The sequence below is a fragment of the Sinocyclocheilus rhinocerous genome, unplaced genomic scaffold (genome assembly GCF_001515625.1).
Source record: "Sinocyclocheilus rhinocerous isolate Xijiao unplaced genomic scaffold, SAMN03320098_v1.1 scaffold36, whole genome shotgun sequence".
In the NCBI taxonomy this organism is placed as follows: Eukaryota; Metazoa; Chordata; class Actinopteri; order Cypriniformes; family Cyprinidae; genus Sinocyclocheilus; species Sinocyclocheilus rhinocerous.
In genome coordinates this window covers 2,598,576-2,606,906 of record NW_015664459.1, presented here as the reverse complement: position 1 = coordinate 2,606,906, position 8,331 = coordinate 2,598,576, and the positions used below count along the sequence as shown (strand labels likewise).

The 8,331-nt window shown below is 38.5% G+C and overlaps 1 protein-coding gene across 1 annotated transcript in view; it reads right to left on the bottom strand.

Annotated features, from left to right (window-relative positions):
* Positions 1 to 7,803, bottom strand: part of LOC107730146 (uncharacterized) — a 17,204-nt gene extending 9,401 nt beyond the window's left edge. The window contains exon 1 of the mRNA XM_016540878.1: positions 7,185 to 7,803. The gene's annotated coding sequence lies outside the window, so the exon portion shown is untranslated. The remainder of the gene's footprint in view (positions 1 to 7,184) is intronic.
* Between the last annotated feature and the right edge of the window lie 528 nt (positions 7,804 to 8,331).

The window sequence follows — 8,331 nt, the reverse complement described above, 5'->3', positions numbered from 1 at the left end:
TACCATACTAGGCTGTTGGTGTCTGGGCTTATTTATTTATTTTTAAATGACATGAGACTTTGTGACTTTCTGCACTTGCTATACTTCATAGTCATTTTATAATAAATCCAAAAGCAAGACGTGAAAAAAACTAGGAAGTTGAAATGGCAACTGAGCTAATGGGTGATCCTCTGCTGCCATCTACTGGATATAATGGTAATTTCATTTCATTTTCATCTTAAGTCTTTGATTTCCACCAGGAGATGAGAGCAACTCTGGTGTCACTGGTACAGGGGCGCAACTGCACATTTGCCGAGGGGTATGCAAGATCAGTGTCGGCGCCCCCCTGTATTCTAGTAGCCTCTAACACTAACTCGCGCAGAAAACTTTCTGCAAGTCAATGACCAAAAGCCCATTACTAGCTTGTGCATGGAAAGATAAAAAACTTATCAGGAGTGAAAAAAGTGACAAAGATTTGAACCCCCTTCCCCCCTTTTTAATACCATAGGGAAAAAAGTGAAAAGTAAAAACAAGAAAAAAAAGAAAAGAAAAGTGTGTTACATAACATCCCCTATAACTCCTGATGGCAGACCCCAGACAGTAGAACACATTTTTTTGTATTCATTTTTGTTTTCAAACACATGTACTATTGCTCACTTTTTAGTTAGGTAATTTGAATATATATATATATATATATTTGCCTCAAAATTATTAATATTTTGCACATTTTTATATAGTAAAATTTATTTTTATCTGCATTTTCTTTCTTTTTTTTCTTTTTTACTTAAAGAGATAATTCATGGAAAACATGCTAAGTGGAAGATTTCTGCCAAGATTTCACCTGGTAGAAAAACAAATACTATTGAAATGAATGTCATGATTCCCACTATGACCACTAAACAGCAGCAGAGGATCATTTATTGTCTCCTTTACCATTTCCACTCTGTAATATAGTTCTTTTCACATGTTTTGCTAATGGATTTATATTTAGACATTATAAAATCACTATTATAACATTTAAAATCTCTTTTTTGTCAAAGTTCAGCATTGTTTTGTATTGATGAAGTAACAAGAGTTTTTAACTCATTGAATCTAATTGAATTACGCAGATATTTTGAATTTACAACAGCAATTTTCAGTGAAAAGTGGCTAGTTTGTATCCTTGTTTACAATCTTAGTTTCTCTCAAATGTAAATCAAATGCCCATTCACAAACATGTGCCCCCCACCACACAAATAAATAAATAATTAATAAATATACTCAGAAATAAACTGATATTAATCACTTTGCCCTCTTACTGGATATTTTCATAGGGGTAGCCAGGAAGGGGGCAGCAACCAGTCTGGGGTGGCACAGAAATCTTCATTATTTCAATATAGAAATGGATTTGACTATAAAGTACTGGACTGTTTTAGTGCCTAAAACACAACTGAATACAATTAATTTGTACTTAATTGTAATTGAGATAGTTGTGAATTACATCAAGTAATACTGAGTGAATAACAATTTTTGTTTTATTTTTGTAATACCTAGGCTCCAGGTATTTTAATAAAAGGGCTCACTATAGCTTTATTGCTATAGCTTGTTTCTGGGTCTTAACACCACCAAAATCTTGTTCTCCAGCATTGCATAGGCCCACTCATGGATGAGACATGCAGATAACTATAGTCAACCTTCACTGAATTTTATATAATCAATGAACTCTGAAAAAGTTATCAGTCAATGTTTAACATTCTATTAGTTGTCAAAATGAATTCATTACAGCACTTTTGTCATACCTAAATCGAGCTCCGTACAAAGGAAAATAATGTATTAATGTAAAATAAGTTTTTTTCATGCATTTAAATATGGTATTTTTGTACTTTAAAAATTAACGAAACATTTGTGCATATTTTCTAGTACATTTAACTGCACTGTGCTTTGGCCTACTTGTGCATTAAAAATGACATAGCCTATCATCTTGTGCCCTATTGTGATCTCGAATTGCAGAATATTTAGGCAGGCTGCATGCATTTGAGAGACGTTCTTAAATGTAATGCACATACATGCATGCCCAGTTTTGCAGTTTTAATCGCCATTTTGGTAATTTCGTGACTTAACTGACGATGTATGCTCGCAGTTTCTAGTGCGGTTTATTTATTTATTTTAGTTTAGAGCTTTATTAATCCCCTTGGGGCAATTAATTCAGACTTTCATAGTGCTTCACATATACAACACTTAACACACACATACAAATATTTAAAATACACCAAATACATAAGAGAAGAAAAAAAATTAAATAATAATAAATCAACTAAATTTATTACATAAACGTATTGCTTCAGCTTACTAAAATTGATGATCATCTCTTTCGTTTTTGACACATTCAAATCTAATTTCATCCTATTACACCATAAAATAAAATCATCCAAACCCGGACCATATTCCTGATCTGGATATGACAGCAAAGACAGAAGCACAGTACCGTCTGCATATTTGACCAAATAACTAGTATTCTACAAACTCTGACAATCATTTGTATATAAAAGGAAAAGAACCGGAGAAAGTACACAGCCTTGTGGTGAACCTATAGAAATATTTAACGCGTCCGATAAGACCCCATTAACTCTAACCTTTTGTTTCCTATCTGTTAAAAAATTCACAATCCATAAAACTAAACCATGGTTAAAATTAAACTGACTAATAAGTTTTTGCCCTAAAATAATAGGTTGCAAAAAATTAAATGCAGACGAAAAGTCCACAAACAAAAGCCGCGCAAAAGCTCCACTATTTTCCAGATGTAGACTGAGAGCATTCAACAGAAACAGTTTTGCATCCTCTACGCCTCTTCCAGCGCGATATGCGAACTGCAACGGATCTAAAAGTGGTCCAGCAACTGTCATCACATACTTTTTGATCTCATTTTCAAAAGCCTTCATGACCAAAGAAGTCAAGGCAATAGGACGGTAGTCATTCAACAATTCTGGCTTTGCTTTTTTAGGTATAGGTACAATAATTGAGCTTTTCCACAAATCTGGTACCAACCCTAAATCTAGAGAAGATTGAAAAAGTAAGTGGAGAACTCCGCTAAGCTGCACAGTGTCTCAGTGACCACATATGCCATCTGGGCCTGGGGCCTTATTAAGCGGTGTAGCCTTCAACTGTTTCAATATATCAGATGGATTCAATTTAAAATGATTAGAACTAGTATTATCTTTAAAAAGAGCCATCTTGCTAAAATTATCTATAAAAAGTGCCATCTCATCATCTATAGCTGATGTATTAAAACGAGAAAAAAATTCATTATACTTATTAGATAGAAGAAAATTTGTATCATAATTCTCCATAGGCCTTAGTTGATTTGATACCCATGTACTAACTTCAGCCATACTCTTAATTCCTTTCCAGGCAGCTTTAAGATTACCTTGCATAAACACACCCTCAATCTTATTTTTATAATTACTTTTAGCAATTTTTATTGCCCTTTTAACTTCCCTGTTTATCTGTTTTTTCTCCTCATTAGTTCCTGAGAGAAATACTCTCTTCTTCATATTCAATATACTTTTTAACTCCTTCGTAACCCAAGGTTTATTATTGGAATACAAGGTTATCTTTTTGTAGGTATGACAGAATCAACACAGAAAGTAATATAGTTAGAAACGGTGTGCACCTGTTCATGCGTGCGCCTCATATTCGCGTACAGTTGAAGAGCGTGCGCCGTGAGCACAGTAAAACGGCTGACAGGACAGGAAAGTTTGTTTTACCGAAATAACAACATCTCATCAGACCGCAGTTCCCTGTTGTTCTACTGAAGCTCATTTGGCAAATGTACTTTTCCTGAGGGCAAGCTGAAGTGCGCCTCTGAAAAGTCTCCCATTTGTTGTGGTCGCAAAGAGATAAGGCCGTTCCGCATCTTAATAAGTTTTTATTAAATAAATTTTTTAACTCATAAAAATGCTAAAAACCGTTAAATAAAAATATTGCATTAATTATTAATAACTAAGCTTTTGATTATTTATAACGTTTTATTAAAGAAGATTTTCACAGAATGATTTTGGCAAAATGGTGCCTCCCTATGTGTGGCGCCCCATGCACTGCATATACTGCATACCGCGTTTTTGCGCCACTGCACTGGTGTATCTACTTCTCATCTCATTTGTGTGCAGTGATGTAATGGCAATTTAAATTAAATTATTTCATTACAGATTTTATTTCCAAACAAACCAAACATAGGTATAGGTGCCCCCTTGAACTCGATTGAAAATAATCTGTTCCCCACATTCGGTACGTTCCAAACGGGATATATCGCCCTCCGAAGGGCACTTCGGAGTGAAAACAATCATGGCCGCCATATTGAAGGGTCGTTCCAAACCGAAGTGCTCGAAACTGGCCACTTCAAAGGGCCCTTCGGGATGAAGCATTTCGAAGGGTACAACTGATGGACACTTTGGGCTCCCATGATCCTTTGCGCAGATTCTTTGCATGATGACGGCGCCTCCGTGTGGGCACGTGATGATGACGCAGAAGGGCACTTCAAGAAACAGTTGTTTGGTCCCCTACACCCTTCAACCCTTTGAAGCTCTCACTCCGGAGGGTAAACCCTTTGAAGGGATTAGGGCATAGGGATGAGCCCTTCCGAATGGAACGCAGGGTTTATCGCGCACATTCTACTACTCTGTTAATGCAGTGATCGACTGGAAACAAGCGACCCCTCCTGGTTGGAGTTAGTAGTGACATCCTAAACTGAAAGCAATCGTTTCATCATGACTCACGTTTTGAATGTTTTAAAATTGATCATCAGTTTATTTATAGTCCAGCTGGCTGTAGGCCTACTAAGTTACTGCAGACCATCAGTTGCTCATCCCTTTCCCAATATTAGTGTCAGCAATGAGTGGACAAAATGACGTGAGTGAATTCAGACACTGTCCAGACTCAGTGCCACCCGCTGAGATGCGCCTTGAAAGTAGACAAGAGCACGTGGCTGCAGTGAAGGGAGGAATAAAATAAGTGTAGTCAGGACAGATAGTTCTCACATAGTTAGTAAATCTTTTATGCTCACCAAGGCTACATTAATTTGATCAAATACTACAGTAAAAACAGCAATATTGTAAAATATTACAATTTAAAATAACGGCTTTCTATTTTATTAGACTATATGTAAAAGCTGAATTTTCATCAGCCATTGCTGCAGTCTTCAGCGTCACATGATCGTTATGCATTAATATTACAGTAGTATCTTGAACAGCTTTATTGAGCATTTGTGCCCGAGACTCTTACAAAAAAGGATTTACAAAAATAACATTTACATTTATGCATTTGGCAAACACTTTTATCCAAAGCGTCTTAGAGTGCCCTTATTTACAGGGATCCTCAATCCCCCTGGCAGGGCTCACCTCTAAGGGCTTGAAGAATATAGAGCACCAGTGTGTTTTCAGCATGCCAAAGACTCGATCTACTGTGTTTCATGCACAGGAGTGCTTGTTGTTGAAACATGTCACCAGAACTTAAATGTTTATCAGAGGAAGAATGGTGCCCGAGGCAGACAGAGTAACTCCTATTGGTTAAATATGAGCGAAACCATTGTAGCACCGTACCCCGAAGGCCCACACATGCTTCTAGATGTGATAAGAGAATATTGTGATCGACCAGGTCAAATGCAGAGCTAAGGTCTAGCAAGACCAAAGCCACAGACTGCCCAGTATCAGTGGTGAGCATTACATCATTCATGACTCTTAAGAGGGCCGATTCGGTGCTGTGACGGGCTTTAAAACCAAACTGAAATTTCTCGTGTATATCGTTATCATTCAAAAAAGGCAAAAGTTGGCTCAGGACCACTTTTTCTAAAATTTTTGAGAGGGAAGGTAAATATGAGACTGGGCAAAAATTACTCAAAAGCGTAAGATCCAAATTTGTTTTTTTAAGATGAGGCAGAAAAGAGGCATGTTTAAAGCAGTCGCGTACGGTCCCAGTAAGACATTTGTTGATGACAGACAACAAATCAGGGCCAATAGCTTGAAAAACTTGCTTAAGGAAGTGTGGGAATCACATCCTGAGGGCAGCTAGTAGGCTTTAAACAAGCAACAATCTCATTAAGAGAGTCCAAGGTGATAGGCTCAAAGACAGACCATGTTGAAAAGCAGAGAGTAACATCAAGTGGTGTATAGGCTGACAAAGGCATTAGAGATTTAATCTGTGAGATGTTATCATTAAAATATCTCGCAAAATCCTCACAAAGAGAATCAGATGTCTCAGGAAAATGATTAATAGTGGGATTGAGAGCAGAATCAATTATTGAAAATAGGGCTTTAGGCCTGGTACTGTTAAATAATATTAACTCTGAGAGATATTTACGCTTACCAGCATTAGTAGCTGGCTGAAATGCAGAGAGGGAGTCCTTAAGAATTTCATAGGAAACTTGTAATCTATCCTTATTCCACTTACGTTCAGCCCTTCTACATGTCTGTCTGAGTGAACAAGTAGTGTCATTTAACCAAGGCTTAGAGTTGTGCTTATGTTTTTTCATCTTAAGAGGAGCAACAACATCTCAAATATTAGAACAGGTGGAATTTAAAAAGTTTAAGTGTTCGTCAGCATCTAGATAACTTAAACATGAGTCCATGTCCTGATTGGCACATAGTTCAGAATATGAAGCTGTAAAATCATCACTAGAGCAATCGGAAAAGACACGAGTCAGCCGTGAACGGGGTTGATGCTTATGTGTACTTCCAGTAAAAGGTAAAGAGGACAAGATTGGCAAATGATCCGACATGCCTATGTCTAAGATGTTAATGTCCAATACAGGTAAACCACGTGATAGAATTAAGTCCAAAGTATGACCCTGAATATGAGAGGGGCTAGACACCCACTGATCAAAATCAACAAGTCAATGAGACTTCGAAACTCTTTAGAGAGTGGCTTAGAGTCACAGCATACGTGGATATTAAAATCTCCCAAGATTAAGATTCTGTCATGGCTGGTAACAATATCCCCCAGAAAATCCTTGTTTGGCAGGGGCGGGCGATAAACCAAGGCAAACACCAATGAGTAATTTAATGTGGTCTTAAGCAACAGCAATTCAAAGGTGCAACGAGGGCTAGTTGTTAAACAGCGGCAGAAATACGAGTTTTTAAATACTGCTGCTAGTCCCCCACCGCGGCCTGATAGCCGAGGTGAATTAAAAAAATTACAGTCTTGTGGAACCAGTTCAGTGAACGGACTTAACTCACCAGGTTTAATCCAAGTTTCAGTAATGCATAAGATATCCAGGGCGTGAGATGTGAAGAAGTCGTTTAATATAAATGTCTTGTTCACCACTGGCCGTGCGTTGATCAAAGCCACCTTAAGTAGTGATGCGGCTTTCTCGGGCTGTGTAGATCGGTTTAGCGGTCGGAGGTTGAAGAGATTCACTCCACGGCGACGAATGCGGGGGGGAGAGATCGCGTGACATCACCGACGAAAAACGTGGAACAACAGGTCGAAGCCACCGATAAGATGTGCTCATAGGACACCAAAGGACGCGCCATTCATAGGCCGGCATGGGTCCTACACATAGGCGGAGACCGTGTAAGAGATTTCAGCCGAACAGCAGCTCCACCCTGCTTGCCGCGTTTCCTCCGACGCCGTCGCCTCCAGGGAAAATCGGCGGGATGCCAACACAGGTGAGCAGGGAGATATGAGACGGCAGGTAGGGGAAATCGACCAGGCGCACCAATGTCACTCTTGGCAGAGTCGATAGCCATGCTAAAATTTTACAGAGTTTGGCGGTCATAAACCAGCAACATATTACAGTCAGTGACTAGGAAGGATAGATATAAAATCATAAAATTTAAAAACGAGAAAGCAAGCAGCAGACGGCGTGCCACACACAACGGCGCCAGCTTACATGTTCAGGTTGATCCATTAGGCTACCTCTTTCGAAGTTGGGAAATAAATATCTGTTGACCGTAATGTGTCACCCGTGGCATATGTGATGTGTACAATTACTACTCGACCTGTAGTTAAAGCCCTGTCCCAATTCATTTCCATTTTCGGTATGATCGTTATGTACCTTAATTATGATATTTCGACTCCGGATAGAAAGAAATCTACTCAAGTTTGTCATGTAACTCTTTTGAAACCCTATTTCTCTTGTTATTGTGAACAAATCCCTGTTAAACATATCATTCTGTCTAGTTCAGGGTTGGCTGGGGTTGTTCAATCTTTTGTAGATACAGAAACTGTTAAGGTTTCTGACGATGCTGTACTGCAACCCCGGTTAAAGAATTCTGAAACCCTTAAAGTTATGGGAAGTCTGTTGTCTCATTTGTCTGTTTCACAGCGGGCAGAACTGTCACAATTAATACGTGATTTTCCATTACTTTTTGGGGACGTGCC